Source organism: Anser cygnoides, chromosome 2, assembly GCF_040182565.1.
Source record: "Anser cygnoides isolate HZ-2024a breed goose chromosome 2, Taihu_goose_T2T_genome, whole genome shotgun sequence".
NCBI classification, from domain to species: Eukaryota; Metazoa; Chordata; class Aves; order Anseriformes; family Anatidae; genus Anser; species Anser cygnoides.
Window position 1 is genome coordinate 83,662,542 of NC_089874.1, and position 17,617 is coordinate 83,680,158.

The 17,617-nt window shown below is 40.0% G+C and overlaps 1 protein-coding gene across 2 annotated transcripts in view; it reads left to right on the forward strand.

Moving 5' to 3' along the window:
• The window catches only part of GMDS (GDP-mannose 4,6-dehydratase), a 411,524-nt gene that overhangs the window by 268,475 nt on the left and 125,432 nt on the right, over positions 1-17,617 (forward strand). The window lies entirely within an intron of this gene.

Below are 17,617 nucleotides of genomic sequence, written 5' to 3' on the forward strand. Positions count from 1 at the left end.
ATCAAGGTTTTGTCTCCTAATTTATAGAAATTCCAATTAATAAATGTGTTTACAGTAACTTTTTACTGTTATTCTCTGTACGTTGATGCACCAAACTTTCAAACATTTATACATGTGAAGTAGTTCATGCTGGAGTTCTTGGGATTATTCACAGTCATCAAAGTATTATTTGCAGGATCAAGGCCTTTGCTGACATTTTCTAACAGCATTTTGTATTCTGTTTTATATTCTCATCCTTGTATCTTTGTCTTTACGATGTTTTAAAATATTTCAGCTACCTCCAGTGTAGGCTCCTCCCTTAGAAAATGTGTGTAAGGAAAATATGATTTTTTTTCCTTTGTGCTTTTTTACTTACTGGTAAAATGGGATCCTCTTCCCCAACTGAACCTGCAACTCTGAGGCAGTAAATATTTGAACCCGATGATATATGACAAAGTTTTAATATAATTTTTAAATGTTTTTTTCCACTTTTCAATAATTTAAGTATTTTAATTAAAAGCTTTCAAAAACTGGCACACTGCTAGTAGCATGTAATTTAGTAAACATTTGCATATAAAGAAGTGTTCTTTAATTAAGTGCTTTAAGAATAAATTAACAGTTGTGTTTCTTAAGAAAATAAAGACATAAAAATGTTCCTGGGTATGACTGTAATACAGCAGATCCAAGTGATGAATAGTTAAAGGTGCACATGATTAAAAGACAAAGCAATAAAACATTTCCAGAAACATGTGCGATTTTATCACTGCCAGAAAAGTAAAAGTTTTTTTTTCTGAATTCCGTTAGTAGCTAGAAATACTCTGTCTGTTTCAGCTTCAATAGGCGAAGTTTTCCCTTACATCTGTATTCCTGTAGGGGTTTTGAGTGCCTTAGTGAGTTTTAAACTCCTGTGATGAATGAAATATGGAATCGGACTGTTCAGTTCCTTAGAAGCTAATGGCTGGCATTGTTGTTGTTGTATCAATTAAAAAGAACAAGCAAGGAAGAAGTAGGTTTTGGAACAGTCTGTTTTATGGTAGTTCTTGCAGCCGAACAGAAATCTGAGAACAAGACTTGAAGGAAAACAAAGAGCTTTACAGTATTTATTTTTTTCTTTTCAGGAAAACACACAGAAGCTAATTTTAGCTTCTTGATCAAATTGACCCAGTCTTTAACCCTGGCAAACGTTACCACAACACACTTCCAATAGACAATAGTTTGCATACCAGCATCGCACTGGAAACAGATGTGCGTGCAGGACTGGCTTTTTTGGGAGCCTCTCTGAGAATTCCACTACAGTGAAAGCCTGAGAGTGCTTTCTTCCTAATTGGGTTATAAAACTGGGTCTTCTTTCAAACCCAGACTGTGATCTTTTCAGCGTCGCTTGCACTCTTTAAAAATTTATTATGTCACAGCAATGTTTTGACCAGACTTTCAAAATATCATTCACTTGGAGAAAAGTTGCTGGCATGAAGCTTGATTATTATCTTGGAAAAAAAAAAAAAATTGTTAACAGCTGGGCTATTCATGGGCAATGGTTGCACAGTTTATATATCAAAATGTTTGGAATGTGAACAATTACCTCTTTTACTTTCTTACAAAGTCTCTTATAGTTTATAAAGTCTGGGTTTTGTTGTTTGTTATCAAAAATATATAGTTCATTCCCTGCTGCATCTTCTCCGTGCCCCCCTTTTCTCCCTCTGCTGCCCCATCCATTTTCCTAGCCTGATCACTGAAGTTTCTACTACTACAGCTGCTGTTACCAACCCCATCACAGTCATCTCTTGTGTACTGCATTCTCACAGTGGGTAAATTTTGCCTCTATTGGGGGCAATGTAATATTGGTAGTCCCTTGGGATATGTATTTTTGAACAACGGGGCTGTGCTTAAAAAGGATTCTCCTATTCAGATTTTTTATTCTTCTGTAAATTGTGAACTTATTAATTTTCAAAGTATTTAGTATAGATTTTTTTTACTGCAAAGCCTGAATAATCCTTAAACTCTAGGACACAGTTGAGAGATGGGCTGCATCTTGGACATGGAGATAATGTTTTTGAGATCACTATTCTTGTCAATAGGCTTGCTTTCTTGCTTTCTTTCTTTCTTTCTTTCTTTCTTTCTCTCTCTCTCTTTCTCTCTTTCTCTCTTTCTCTTTCTTTTCTCTCTTCTCTTTCTTTTTCTCTTTCTCTCTCTCTCTCTTTCTTTCTTTCTCTCTTTCTCTCTTTCTCTCTTTTCTTTCTCTCTTTATTTCTCTCTCTCTCTTTCTTTCTTTCTCTCTCTCTCTCTCTCTCTTTCTTTCTTCCTTTCTTTCTTTCTTTTTCCCTAAGTAGTACTGGGAACCCGTTCCTGGATCAGGATTTAATTATTTGAACTTTTAAACACTACAGAAGTATAAACTCACTCCAGAAAGTTTACAAGCAAGAAGTAAAAATACAAGTAGATGCAGACAGACAATAAAAGGAGGACACAGGGACATAACAGCAGTTACAGGACTACCATCAACAGTATTTGTAACATATCTGCAAAGAATAGTAATAAGGAAGTTTTTTAGATAGTTACAAAGAGCACTTTTCATCCACTGAGACCTAAGTGGAAGGAAATAAAGGTTCATAATTTCACAATGTTCAATAATTTCAATAAAGGTTCAATAATTTCATCTGAACAGACTTTCTTCTTCCATTGCTTGTTGATAAGATGAAGATCAAGAGTCTTACATTTTTATTTGTACAACCTCTGTGCATATCTCTGCCCCGGCTCATGCAGAGTATTTAAAATTTAAATTCTTAAATAACAGGTACTTTTTCTTCCTAACTCTGTTGAATGTTGTGTAGAATAGCACATATACATATGTATGAAGATGTCTTATTTTTAAGGTCATTAATATCTACTACAAGTATTAATGGATCATGTGACATGAGAACATTAAGCCTGGACTTTGGGGCACAAAGGGAGGATTTTCTCTTCCACTTTTAGTTTTGTTAGTATCAACAGAACAAGAAAAAGTACATACATTGAATTTAGCTATTAATTCAATATGAACCCAGTTTGCAAATAATGTTGAAAGAATTAAAATTGCATGTTTGCATTATGCATGGAATATTTGCTAGAAGTAACTGATATAGCTCTGCCTTGGGTGTTGATGGCGAAACTCATAACCAGTAAGGCTGCACAGGATACAATACCTGGAGCGGAGGCAGTCAGAGAATGCTTTCTTAGGCAAAGCCACATTTTGGGAAAAGCAATACAATTTGGACCACTTTGATCAGCTGATAGTGATAGTGTGTTTTGCTTCTCTCTCTCATATGTTAATTTAGTAATTTCACAGACTATTTGCCTGTGAAGTTGTGTCCTTGTCTATATTTGAGAATTAGTCTGTTTTACAAGACAGGAAAATGTGGCATTGAGTGTAAGCAGTATTTAAAACATAACATTGATCCAGCAATGCACTGATTAGAATCCAAAAATGTGCACAAACTTCAGAGGTTATCACATTTATGAAAGCACTGTAGAACAGTCATTTGATGCAGGAAAGCCCTGAGAACTGGCAGAAATGAAATGCTACATCTAGACAGACAAATGATGGTATTTGCCAGTACGTCTTTGTTCATCTCTGCAGTAAAGGGTGGCTGCAGTTTATCACTAAATTTGATCAGCAGTTAATTTCCGTTCGCAAGGTATACCTATGCCTGTTTTTAGCTTTAAGGGAAAGAATGCTAGATATAGGCATTTAGTCATCCCCGTCCTTCCAGCATTTCTTTAAAAGTCAGTCAGGCTTGCATCAGAGAATTGGCATGTTAGTGTTGTCTTACGTTTGGAATGCGTGATAGCGACATTTTTATTCAGCCTATTAAGGGTACATTGGTGAGCGTGAAGGCAGATTCTGACTTGGAGTCAGACGCCCTGAGAAGGGGGAAGTGTTTGGTATGCTGCCTTTCTTCCAGCTTTACTGCAGGCATTACTTTAAACCTCTTTACTTGTGCCTTCTCTACAGTCTGATGTACGTTCGTGCAAGCATTTGTTACCTTCACAGTGAACATCTTCCACTGCGTCTGTGTAGGACAAATGTCCTTCATCACTCGGTGCCAGGCTCGAACCTCTGGCTTGCTGTAAAAGGCTGGAAGCATCCCCTGGCCGGGCACGTAATCCCCTTCAGACACAAAGCTGACAGCACAGCTGAGAAGGAATGTCGATGAGGTGTGCCTGCTGGTGCTATTGGTAAATGCTGGCTCAGAGGGCCTTAATCCCAAACCGAGCAGAAAAATTTATGCATTTTGCCCCACTACAAGTAAAGTGCCTGCAGTGAACTTCCATTTGTAATTACTGTGTTTGTTCTAGATGTTTCAATTACAGGTGTCAGGAGTAAACTTCTCTGTGAAGCTCGTTGCCTATTGCAGGGACTTCAGCCTGTACTCAAGGAGCGTTACCCCAATGCAGCTATTTTGTGTTGAACTCAGAAGTGAAATGTCTTGTGGAATATTTAATTACTGTAACTTTGGAAATGAAATGACAAAAATGATTGCTTTAAGGAAGGACATGAAAATTAGCAACTTATTTTTTCATCCCTGGCAAGTGCAATGGCAGCTTGGCTCAGGTGACTGGAATAACAAGTCATTAGCCTAGGTAGGGGAGTCTTCCTTTTGTCAAGCTGTGCGGTGTATTTTGTGGTGAAAGAGGAGAAAACATATCTTTATTTTTAAGCTGCTTTGGCTCAAAGTATTACGTATTGCAAAAAAGCGGATTGTTCAGCCCATCTCTCTTTGAAGAAATCCAGACCTATTTGAACTAAGCAGAGAAGTGTATTCCAGATGATTGATTTAGGAGACTGGCTTCGATCTTAATCATAACTATTAATATTATCATTACTACTTGTCGAGGAAATACTGAAAAGAATGTGTGAACCCTTAGTGGATAATGAACTTGTAAGTCGTATTTTTGATCCAAGTAGCACCACAATTACACCAGAAGAGTAACTTTTGCTAGGAATGGCTGACATGTAGTCATCGTGACAACAAATAGCTCGTGGTTTCTGCAGCACTGAGCATCCTTGTGGCTGTGTTGCTAAACCCTGAAGCTTTTGTACAGTGGTCTCTTGGCCAGCTTGGTCATCTGATTCACGAGGCTTGGCTGGCTCAGAGGCCCAGGTAGCCAGCTGCTGCATTTGCAGTGGTAAAGATCAGGGCAAATGCAGGTGAAGGCAGTCAGTGTGCTTCTAATTTGGGGCAATGCAGAGTTTACTCATTTCTCATGGGGTAGCTTACCCCTTTTCTATTTACAACAACATCTGGGCTTGTACTTAAATGCCTGTCTGAAGACTTGACTTGAATCGGAGCCAGGGCAGGTCATGCTGGAATGGTTTTCTCACGTGAACAATACTAGTTACTTATTTATTTATTTTCATTAATTGCAATTTCTCACTATGGTTCTGAAATTTGCAGTGCAACTTGTATAAGTAGGGGTCTGGAAATAACACTGAATATTTACGTGTTTAGAGAAGATACTTTTTGGCAGAGAATTCTTTAGAACGAAGTACCGTCTACGTCTGCTGTGAGTTTAGATAGACTAAGATCAATTCCAGCTTGTTAAGTAAGTTACAGGAAATTAAAAATAAATAAATAAAAATTGTAACAAGCATGAATAGTGCTGATTTTCCAGTATTTTCTGTCATGATGGTATAAAAGTTTTCCCATTAGACTGCCAAAATAACTTACAAGTTAAATGCTTGCCTGATTTCATTTGAAAAATTTTGCGTTAATATATGAAAATGACCTGAGTTTAATGTTACTAAAGAAAAGCAATCAAATTTGCTATATGTGGAGACTTTTTATCCATATAAGCAAGGGGGAAAAATTCCAAGTACAAGGTAATTTTTTCTAGTTATAGGTCTTTAAGTCAAATATTAAAAAATAAAAAATAAAAAGGCAGTATTTCTGGCCATCTTCATGAAAAAGGCAAACAGTGCATTCTTTTCTTTTTTTTTTCTGTGAGAGGAAAACATGGCAACTGCTGGACTTGAGGATACTTCTGGGCTCTGATCCTTCAGACAGTGAATTCAAAGGATAATATGACTCATGTGACATTATTCCTGAGCATAAAATTACTCACATATGAAAGTAATGGAATGTGTTTGAAGTTTTGGGCCAACGTTTTGGTCACTCAGCAGGTGGTTAACTTGTAACCTGGAAAATCTTTGTTGGTGGTGGATGTTTGGACAAGGGAATAATTATTAAAGATAGTAGAAAGGCCTGCACATCGCATGAAGCGGCCAGTGACTTAGCAGTGGTGTGCACGGGGAGGGAAAGGTGCTGTGCATAACCAAACAGTGCCAAACACTCAAAGGCAAGGACCGAGATGACTTCCTTGTCCCACAGTGTGCAAACAGGCCTGTGTGCTTGCTGGCACCATTTGCCGGGTTAAGTCCTGCTTAAATGAAAAATAACCTGGCACCGCATATGCCTTTTATGTCTCTTTTGTAAATCTCACCACTGCAAGGGAGTTATGAGGTGATTTCTGCTCGTTTGGAGTGAACAAGGCTCGTTGGGGATGAAATCATCCCCATCGGTTTCAACTGGAAGTGTGAGCAAGTCTGTCGTTTAGCAAAAGGTGTGAATCCTTCTGGCCTGGACTCTTCACCTTGCCTCGGTGGCAGGCGAGGCTGACGGTGGCACCTTCCTTCCCTGCTCTCTGGCCCCAGGTCTCACCTTCTAATGCAGCCAGAGCAGCAGGAACCAACCTGAATCCACACTGCTGGTGTCAGGACAAAGCTCGCCCTTGCCAGAGCAGAGTCATAGGTAACAAAGCGCGGATGCAGCACATCTCTTCAAGCCTGTGCCTCTCTCCTCTGGTCCATGCACCAGCTGTTCCATTTTGGTCCTTGCTTTAGGCACAGGGTGAATGAACTCCTGTTTTAGAAACAATTTAAGTAGAAGCAGATTTGGGCATAAATCTTCTCTTGAAATATTTGCTTTAATATCAGCTGAATTTCTGCCGAGTGATGAATATTAGTGTTCTACTAAATGTACATGCAAACAGCTTGGGTACACGCGTAGACATTCCTACATCTCTGTTTCAAGCTGTGGGGAAGTATCTCCAAAGCAGTCCCGCTCATTTGTTATTCTAAGATTTCATTCCATAACACACCTTTTAGGAATTTGGATTCGAGGAGTTTGGCTCTGCTTCTCCTGTGTCTCTTTCCATCCTGTGCGCTTTTCTGCCAGAGCATTTTCTGAGAAAGAAGTCTGGAGAAAGAAAAAAAAAAAAAAAAAAAAAAAAACGAAAAAAACAGCAGTCTGAGTGCAGCGCAAGGTGTAGTGTGAGCAGTGACCAAGTAAGCACATACACCTGCAGCCCTTAAAATTAGGTGCTCATCTTCTGATGTCTTTGTGCCTTCTCATGTGGGTAGGGATGACTGGGGGTCCATCTAATGTAACGCCAGCACACAAGGTACACTTACGCCCATGCGGAGGGTCATACCAGTGCTGAGCTGGTGCTGTTCCAGCAAAGCATTTAAGCACAAGAACAGTCTGCTGACTTCAAAGGACCGACAGGAGGCCTTAAAGAGAAGGGCAAGCACAAATGCTTTGCTGGGCCCTAAACAGGTGGAGGGGGACAATGTTGCTAAACAGGTTTAGAGCTGCACAACTCACGCTGCCACGGTGGTCTTATTTAAAATAGTGTAAGACGTCGTGCAAATTTAGAAAAAGGCTCCTTGAGCCAGCCATTGGAGCTTCCCGTCCTCGGTGGAGACAGCTGTGTTTGATTGATGGGTGCCCCCCCTTCCCTTCGCACCACGTATGCACGGCGAGGGTGTGAGATTTCCCCAGTTATTCTTGCTCTGAGGTTGAAGCCGATGTGCTGCCTTGCTTCCTTCAAAGAGAAAAATGTCCATTTCTTTGCTCTGAAAAAATTCAATTGCTGGGACAACAGGTCCTCTAATTCTTCTTGCAATTTATCATCTGTCTGTTCCTCTGACTGCATGGCCTGTGGCCTGCAAAGGGAAAGTGATGACAAGGCCAGCTGGCAGTAAGCACTCATTGCAGTTTAGCCCAGGTGGCCACAGTGCTTAATGGACAAGTCAGCTCACAAGACGCATTGCTGGTGGTGAGGACTTCTGATTTCATTTTTGCCTGTTCAGTCAGCTTTAGACTTCAGCTAATTGTCTGGTTAATGCACAGTTTTCTGCTCTGTCGTAAGACCTTTTGCCAAAAAGCAAATTAACATGAAGAAGAGGAAATGTGGGGTGCCTCCAGAAAGCCAAAGCTGTTGGCTCCTCATACGAAACTGTGATGAGCAGACATTAGCTGAAGCTGGATACAGCTCCCTCCCTGCTGAACAGTGGATTGGGCCGTGAATCAGAGGAATCAAGCATCCTTCTCAACGGGACACACGTGTCCCGGAGGGGCTGGCTTCAGTCTTCACACAGATGCATGAGCCCTCTTTTCCAGGCTACTACCAGATGTCTTCTGATAGCTATAGGAAATGCGAACTCCCAGTCAGTACTTGGTGATTTTTTTTTCCCCTGGTTTGCTTCTCCCTCCTGACAAATCCAGAAGCTTAATTTTTGAAAGGAAAAGGACAAATAAAAGAGAAACTGAACTTAATTGATTTGCTGTCCTTCGGATTTTCCTCTACTACAAAAAAATTAACAAACAGAAAAATAGTTCTTCGGCAGAGATAAACCTGCTCTTTGGCCTCCTCAAGCTCAAATAAGAGTTTGTTTTGATAAACTGATTGATGAAGCAAATTCTGCATTCAGTACTTCTCGCCTTTATCCTGCCACTGTGTCCATGCAGACTGATCCGTGGGCCCACAGGGACTACTGTTGTGAGGACTCCACCTTTGCAGATGTCACCAGAAGGAGATCTTCATTGCTTTTTTAAAATCAATTAGAAGCAGCTGTGAGAAGAACTAATCATTTTCTCCCTCAAAATGACAATAACCAGCAGTACCAGGTTAAGAGGAAAATCACATTTTTAAACATTTCTAATTAATTTAAGGCAGCCTTAGTACTTCCAAAACAGTTCTAATATGCAAATATTCTGGCATATTTCTAAACCCAAAAAACTTGCTGGGGAATTGGAGATGGAAAATCTGTTGTCTGAAACAGCATTCTAGGTGTTTCATCCTTTAAAGTTTGGTGGCAGTCCTTTGCATGAGGGCTTTCCCGAACAGACAAGCATATTTGAAAAAGAACGGGTGGGGGAAGTAAATGCAGGTTGCCAGTATAGACAGATTATTCAAAAAAAGAGAGGACAAAATGGGTTGGATGAATAAAATTAGTGGTTCTTTCTCACTGGACTCCATATCTTTCACCAGAGAACTAGTTACAAATCTATGTTATCTTTGCCTGGTAAAGCACTGTGCACAGAGACTGACTTCATTGGTAGACAGCTGAGTCCTCAGAGGAAAGCTTAATGCAGTGGTGTCTAGACCAGTGATATGTTATGACTCATGCATGCACAGCCTATAACCAATTCCACGCTGTCTTCCTGAGTCTGCAAACTGCCTGAAGCTATAGCTCAAAAAGACCTATAGATATATGTATGTACATGTGTGTGTCTTTCATATGGGACTTGTTATACAACTGCTGATTTTTTTAATCATTTATTATTTATTGTATTCCAAATATTTTAGATGATGGGAGATGGTTAATGAGGGCTAAGCTATCAGGAAAGCAGAGGAAGAAGTGGAAAGATAACGGGGTGGAAAAGCCTTGACAAAACCAAACAAAGAATGAAGCTGGAGAAATAAAAGGGAAAAAGATCTCAGTGGGAGCAGCGATGGAAGTAGACTGAAGGTGGTACATATCCAGGTCAACGTAATTTTAAAATTTTAAAAACATAATTTTAAAAAAGCGACCATCTTGACAGAAAAACTTTGATATTTCTGGTCTAGACCATTCCCCAACATTTAAACAAACAAACAAACAAAAAATCCTTCAGAAAATAATTGTCAGTGAAGTCCTTGGTAGGACAATCAGCAAGTTAGCATTCTTCCAAAAGGATAATAGGACTCAGCTATGTAGAGCAATAAAATGGCATCAAGCATTCAGGCTTACGTCAGAGCGCAATGTGGGTTCTGCCATAGCTGGAGAGAAAAGCAGCAAGCTAATAAAAGCAATGTGCATTTGCATACAAGGGAAACCAAGCCACCGAACTGACTGGTGGAGCAGCCAGGCCATACTCCCAAGGGAACAGCAGCTTAACCAACAGCTGTTTGCTCAAACAGCAAACATGTGGAATCTTCTGGTGATGGATTTATTCAAATCCAGGTGGCCAGAAGCCAGTAATATGAAAAAGGAACAGGCTAAAAAATATATTTATAGCTATTTACTGGCCCAGTAGATTACAATTCTCATGAATGAGAGAGATGTCAGTTAGCAAGCTCTACAAGGTCCTGATTTTTCAAGGTCTTACAGTGACAGGACACAATTCCTTCAGACATGGAAAAAATGTTAGTTGACTAGGAGGTGGCAAAATTCATTCTTCAGAAATGCCCTTGAATCATGCTGCTGCCCTTGACTCAGTTGGGATTCATGACATTTGAGTAAGCATAGGAAATATCCCAGCTCACACCAGATCTTTGGCCAGTTTTTTTTTCCTTATAATAAATCTATCGTACTTTCTCCATGAACTCCCTTGTCAGATAATCTCCAGCTTTCTAAGCTTCTTTAGATAACTGTTGTAGCTCACAGAGAATTCAAATGCTTGTGTGTCTACTTTTCAGATGAGACAAAGCTGATTTAGTTCCTCTACCACGTGCATATGGGCAAGAACAGTGGTTGATATTTGACTATTAAATGTTCTCTGTTTCTTTTTACGTTGAGGTAATACTTTGGAGCCTGTCTCCCAGACCAGGACCTCTGGTCTATAGGTACAACATGCACACAGCAGGATAAACTGTTCTCAGAAGATTAGATCTAAGAGACAACAGATGGAAACGGCAGCCAACAAAGAGTACATGATAACACTGGAACAGAACTGCTCAAATCCAAATAGACTGGCCATATCCCATTTTCATAGTTTGGAGTTCCACTATGCAAGTTTATAAGCAATAAAAGTCTCCTGAGAAGGGTTCCCATTTATTCTGCCATAAAGTTGGTTTATTCTCAATTAACAGGATAGAAAAATGACCACTGGAGAGTTCAGAGAGTTTTAATGGGGGCCTTCAGAATTAGGTAAAAGCTGTATTTCGTGAAGCAAACCAACATTTAATGACTCTTCATTTTCAGACAGACCACTCTGAGCCCTGCGTTAACTCGTGGTTTCCATCTGTTTGATGTATCTCTCTGTTGTCTCTTTCCTGAGATTGTAAAGTCCCAGAGGAAGAAGCTGCATTTTTAGTTGTGTGTTTGCACAGTGCTAAAAGCAGATTGGGATTCCTTTGTGTTAGGCACTACACAAAAAAATGTAGGAAGAGAGTGGATTTTGTCTCAAAGGACCTTCAATCTGTTATAGACAGGCCAGATAAAGGATGAAAGAGGGAATAGTTAGAAAAATACCAAAGGTCAACTCATGGCAGGGCTACACGTAGGACAAAGTCTCAGTCTGGTATTCTGCCACTGATCTACATTGCTGTTGTTATTGCCCTGGGAGCACTTTTCCTGCACCATGTTAATTTATTGAGGGAAATGTTCACTGTTGTGAAGCATCTTGACCATATTTGTGAGAGTGAAAGTATAATTGTTTGAAACCTTCCAGGTGACGTATAGTTTGTGAGGAAGAGGTAGTACTGAAGTAGTTCAAGACCTAAAAGAAGGCTCTTGTGTAAACGTATTAGGTTGTTTTTCTTTCTTTTTTCTTTTTTTTTCCAAACTATAGTGCTTGGCTTGGTAACTTCTAGAGCTTCTCCCTAAAAACCTTACCTTGCTTCCTTCCTGTACCACCACTACAGCTGTGATGCCATTAGTCAAGGAAGGCTTTTGTTGTGAATGTGGTGGTGACAATATCTTACAATCTTCTACCATGTTTTTTGTCCAAAGTATTGGCACATTTCTTAGTAGAGAGATGTTTATTAGTTACTGCCCCAGCAGCAGAATGTAACCCCCAAGATGTTCAGATGCATGTTCATTGCATATCTGGGGATGTGGAATCATTTGTCCAGGACTTGCAAGCTTCAGCCTGAGCAAAGACAGATTTAAAGCAGTCCAGACAGACCAGACAAAACCTCTTTTTTGAACGTCTCCGTGAGAAGCATGGAACACAGCGTGGTTGCTGCTCTGGGCAGCTTTGCATTTCACTAAGCCAATTTAATATCTAGTGAGAACCAAATAAACCAGCCCGAGTGCTTGATACTACAAGTGACTGAGTGCCTCAGCCATTGAGGCAGAATCCCAGTCCTGTTGAACTTCATGGATATAAATAACCCTACCAACTGACATCTGGTCAGGTATGAGAGAGTGACCACAGGCTGAGGACTTTGTCTTGGGAGCTGAGAGGACGCTAGCCTGTGTAAAGTACCCAGAATTTCACAAGATTACATCCAGTGATGTAGTAGAACTGGTGTGCGGTATCCTCTGGATATTAATGTCACTCTAAGAGAATCAAATATGCAGTGAAGGAAAAGCCTCTCTGCCTGATTTCCGAATGCTAAAAGGAAATACTGTGAAGAGTCCTGCAAGTCTGTATTGGGCTGTTCCAATATATTTTTTCATACGCTGATTAAGTAAGTCAATGCATAGTACAAAAGCATCATTATGTGTGTCTTTAAGAAAAAAAAATCAATTCGTTTATTTAAAAAGAAATAAGGAATTTGTTTAATTTTCTGGGAACGTTGTCCAGTGAAACATTTATCTTCCCTATGGTCCAGTAAAATTATTGTAGAGATGCCAAAACTCATCTTGAAAAGTAAATAGAAAATCCTGCAACTTTGGCTCATCTAAATGAGAATGGCTATTCTATAGTGCTTTTCCAGGTTTAATTAATCTTACTTTGGACATTAAAGTTACTTGAAATTGAATCGATTTTAAGATTTTTATGTACTACCAGGCACAGTTAACTTATCTGTCTTCAGTGGAGAGGTCTATTAGTATTTTTTCCATCAGCATAAACCACTTTTTGCTGTAGTTAATCCTTATCCGTCTATCTTTATGATTTCAGTATTGTTTCATGTAGTCCCACACTTTGCCCGAACTCTTAATTTACACATTTGGCTTGGCTGGGTCCCTTTCACCCTGCCTACAAATTTATCCCATGTCATCTCCTCATAGCAATTTATAACCTCTATAAAATGTCATGTAGAGTCACTTTTTATGTTTCTGAGTAATGGTTAGAAAGAATTGCACAGGGAATCAAAAATCTAATGAGTTGTACATTATTTTACTATTTATAACCAGAGAGCAGCCATTGACAATATTTGGCAATTTTACAGCTAAGAGCCTGGACTATTGTGCTTTTGAATGTAATTTATTAAGCAAATAAAACTCTTATTGGTAGCGGGCCCTGTTAAACCTGTGGCACTGCATGAGTTCCAGGCCCATACAGCTGTGGACATTTCATAGTACCTGCATACATCTTGCGTGTCTGGACACTAATATTTTACACTTACTTCATAGTTTTATTTATTCAATTGCTTTTATGCTCTTGATTGGGCTGTAAGCAGCCATTTATAGCAGAAACCATGGGTGGGGAGGGAGGGGGCAGCACAAGAAATAAAATGCATTTATTCTGGGAAGATTTAAATCCCTGTTTTATGAGGCATAGTATTTAGTAAGTCCAGGCAGTGGAGAAAATGTCCGAAATCTTAGTGGTTTACACTGGCCTAAAAATAATCTCAGAAAATAGCACTGAGGGGAAAAAAAAAAAAAAAAGAGAGAGCGGGAGAGAGAGAAAAGAAAAAGACCAGTGCAAAATCACCCTGCGATAAGAGAGAATAAATTCAGGCCTGTTCCAGAACTGACTGTGGAAGCTTAATTCTTTTCTCTCCCTGACTAAATGCTCCTAATGAAGTTGTTTGACTCACTAGAAGGAAGCACTGTAGGGAATTAATATAACCTCATTGCATGAATCCGCAGTTGTGTGTGTAGGTAAATAAATTTGGCTTTATTTCTCTCACAGTGATTTGTATCTAACAGGAAAAGCTTTTCTGTTTGTTATTTTTTAATGCTTAAATGATTGTGGTTCTTGTTGCTCTCCTGACACGTACGGATATAAATCAGGATTATTTCCTCTTCAATTAGTGAGATTACACCAGTATAAAACGAGTGTAACCAAGGCCCACCTGTATCATACATGTTAAAGAGGAGCAAGAGCAAAGGCTGTTCTGTTATTCATGTGGCTAACGTACTTGCCATTGATTAGATCTTGCTATTTGCATAATGCCTTAACCAATTAAAAGAACAAGGTGATGCGGTGCTTGCATAAACATTTGCTCTGGGAAATAAAAGCGGTTATTAAAAACCTTATCTCCTCAACGTCTGCCTTACTCTGCCGTAATTTAACAGAGGCTGAGGGACGACAAAGTGAGGGATATAAGAACAGCGTGGCCTGTGTTTGTCTGCGTTAAAATGGATCCTTTGCATTGCTGTGCACTGCTGGCTGTTGTTTAGCATCCATCGCCTTTCCGTTCTCCAGAGGCTGGCCCTGCACTAGAGAAGCAGAGGAGGGGCTGGCATAGGCCTCACGGTTTGTCGTGGCCTGTTTGCCTGCTGTTTTTCTGTCACCCACAATGACCAGTTGTTTGTGAGCTCCTCCACGTTCGGGAACCAGATTTTGGAATACTTTTTGTCATCGTTGCTGCTTTTAGTAGTACGTGCTTCGGCATGCAGCTCTGCCTGGAGGCCGCGCAGCCTCGGGAAGCACGGCTTTGGAAACATGCACAGCATGGGGCACCCGGTGAGGGACTGCAAGTTTGTAATGCCATGCTCCCTCGTTTTGTGGCAGCTTTTGCCTTTACTTTCTGCCTTTCTGCCTCATCCCCACACACACCTTTGGGAAGGAAATAGTGCCTTAACCTGGTTCAGAAGGCACCAGCGGGTTGAAGAGTCTGTGAGAATGAGCAAGCCTTCTTCCCGCATTAGTATTAACCAGGATATCCTGTTCCTTGATCACTGCCTCAAGGATGAGGGACTTTATGTACGCTATACCTTGGTTCGTAGCTGAGAAAAGAAGAGGCTTCATCCATTTTAGGAATCTTGAAGGGGGTGGCCATGGCAGGGGGGAGGACAAGTTAATAGGAAACAGATTTAGAAAAATATTGTATCTGTCCTTCTGGGTGAATAAATCAGCGACCGAAACAGCTTGATAGCTGTAACCATAACCTACAATGCTCTGCAGAAATAAATATTCCCTTTAGGTCACTGTCTACATACCGTATCATATCTGTGCACTTGGCAACAAGTTCCTGCAGCGCACAGCAAACAGTTGTAAGAGTGCAGACGGGACGGCACAGCTCGGTGTGTTGAGCAAAAATAATTGGGAAAGTATCATTGCTGGATATTAGTAACGCATCACTTAGGTTTCACTGTGCTGTGTTTGTATGCTGTGTGCCTGGGATATAATTTGATTGCCTGTGCAAACATACAGTTAAGCCCTACCTGAAAGATCAGGTAGCCGTGCTTTCTTAAGTAGCCTGAGTAATTTCATACGTGGATCAATTCTCTTCTCAGCTACATTTGTTTCACTATTTACACCCATATAAGCAGCAGGAAAAGCTAGCTGTTATGATGTCCTCCACATTGCTAGCTTGAATTATTATTTTTTTTTTTTCTACACCCAAATTTGTTCTCTCATCTCTGGGAAATATTTTCAAATTCATTTGAAAACAAAGCTGGCAAAGGTCTCTGGATTTTTTTTAATTGACTAGTTCCTGCATTTTTTCGATCCTACCCTGTAAAACAAAATACCTATACTTTGCATTTCACACCTAGCAAGCTGCTTTTCTTCTTCATTAACTTCTTCCCCTGCCAGCCCCCTCCACGTGTCTGAAGTGGGGCAGCCACTGTAGTACTGAACAACTGTGTTACCTCCAAGTTTTCATTTTTACTGACGTAAGAGTGCTAGAGAGGGGGAGTGTTGGCCATCGCCTCTGCAGTGTTTCTCTAATTATTGAACTAGTACCTCTAGGGTCTAGTAAAGCTTTGCACTGTTAGTTAGTAATAAAGTAACCAAACTACTACTTTTTTTTTTTTTTTACTTTTTTTTTTTTGCCTTCTTTGGTACCTTCTGGCCTTCCTAAAGGGAGCCCCCACCTACTGCAGTAAATTGTAGCTGTAGCCTTGATAATACAGTGCTTGGACAATAAGGTCTCCAGGGGTGCTTACTGAAAGAGATTAAACTGTAATTAAACTGCCCTATGAGTAAGAAGGAAAGGGGAAAAAAAAGATTTGTGGTTTTCATAAAGCAGAGAAAAATACATTCACTGGTGTTTACAGCCCAGAGCCTTTTTTCCTTTTGCCGTTTTGACTACAAAACAATCTTATTTTTAGCTGAGCAGGGTTTGCAGCAGTGCCATATCAATCCCACAATCCTCCTCCTTGAAATAATTTTGCCGGGTTAGTCCCCAGTCAGCACTAACTGACTGCAAAGCAGGAAAGAACCATTTAACACACATGCATGGAAGTGGATGAAATTTACCATAAAAGTATGAATTTATGTAAGCAGTCTGCAGTCCTACATATATACATGTTTTTAAATGGGGCCTTAATTGACCACGCAGCTATATAATATCCTTTTGTTTAGGCTTAAAGTTGTGTTGGGTGGGTTTAGGGGCCGGGGGTTTTTTGTTGGTGGGTTTTTTGTTTTGTTTTGTTTTGTTTTTTCAGTTAACCCCTCCTCTTATCAGCTCAGCTATTAAATATTGTGGCTTTCCAGCTATCAGTCTCCGATCAGCACAGTTAGTGCATTTTACCTTCCAAGGAAGTGCACTTTGAGCCAGCTGGAGCACAAAAAATGTAGGAGCTGGAGAAAGTCATAATTGAAACAGGCGACTGCTCCAGTACAGACAGGAAATAAAAGGAAGACGGGGCCCTTCAATGGATTAAATTAGATGTTTCAAATTCAGACAGTATCAGGAAAAAAGAAGACTTATGCTAGAAAAAAAAGGTAACAGTAAGTTCATTCAGCTGAACACCCAACCCTCCCTTCTCCCCCCCCTCCTTAACATGTGTTTTTGCTGGAATCTTGCTCTGATGCTCTGAAGGGTAGAAACTACACAGACCCCTCTGCTTGCCAAACAACAGAGTAGCAGGTCCCTGTACTGATGTTATGCTATCCGTATTTTCTCCCCCTTCAGACAGTCTTGGGGTATTCTCTTTCTGTAAATTAAGCATGAAATTACATTGGGCTGAGGAAACAAGATTTCAGCTGCTCAGTAGTAAGAAAGAAAAGTATGCTGCACCTAAAGCAAAAATTTTAAATGTATGCATTTCCTGCGCATTAGTTTGAGATATGCCTATTACACCTCTCTATACCTAGTCTATGCTAGCGTCCATAGATTATAATGTAAATTTCTTACATTCAAGCTAGTTTCTTCTTGCTATACAGCCACCATCTAGTGTTGCTGACTTGCATGGCTTTATTGTGCCTGCAAAGATTTCTCCTTAGTCATTTGTGCGTGAATACGTACAGTATGTGATGACAAACTATGAAGACTACTATTCACTCAGAGTTTAGAATGGACATATTATTCCTGAGTGAGCTCCACACAT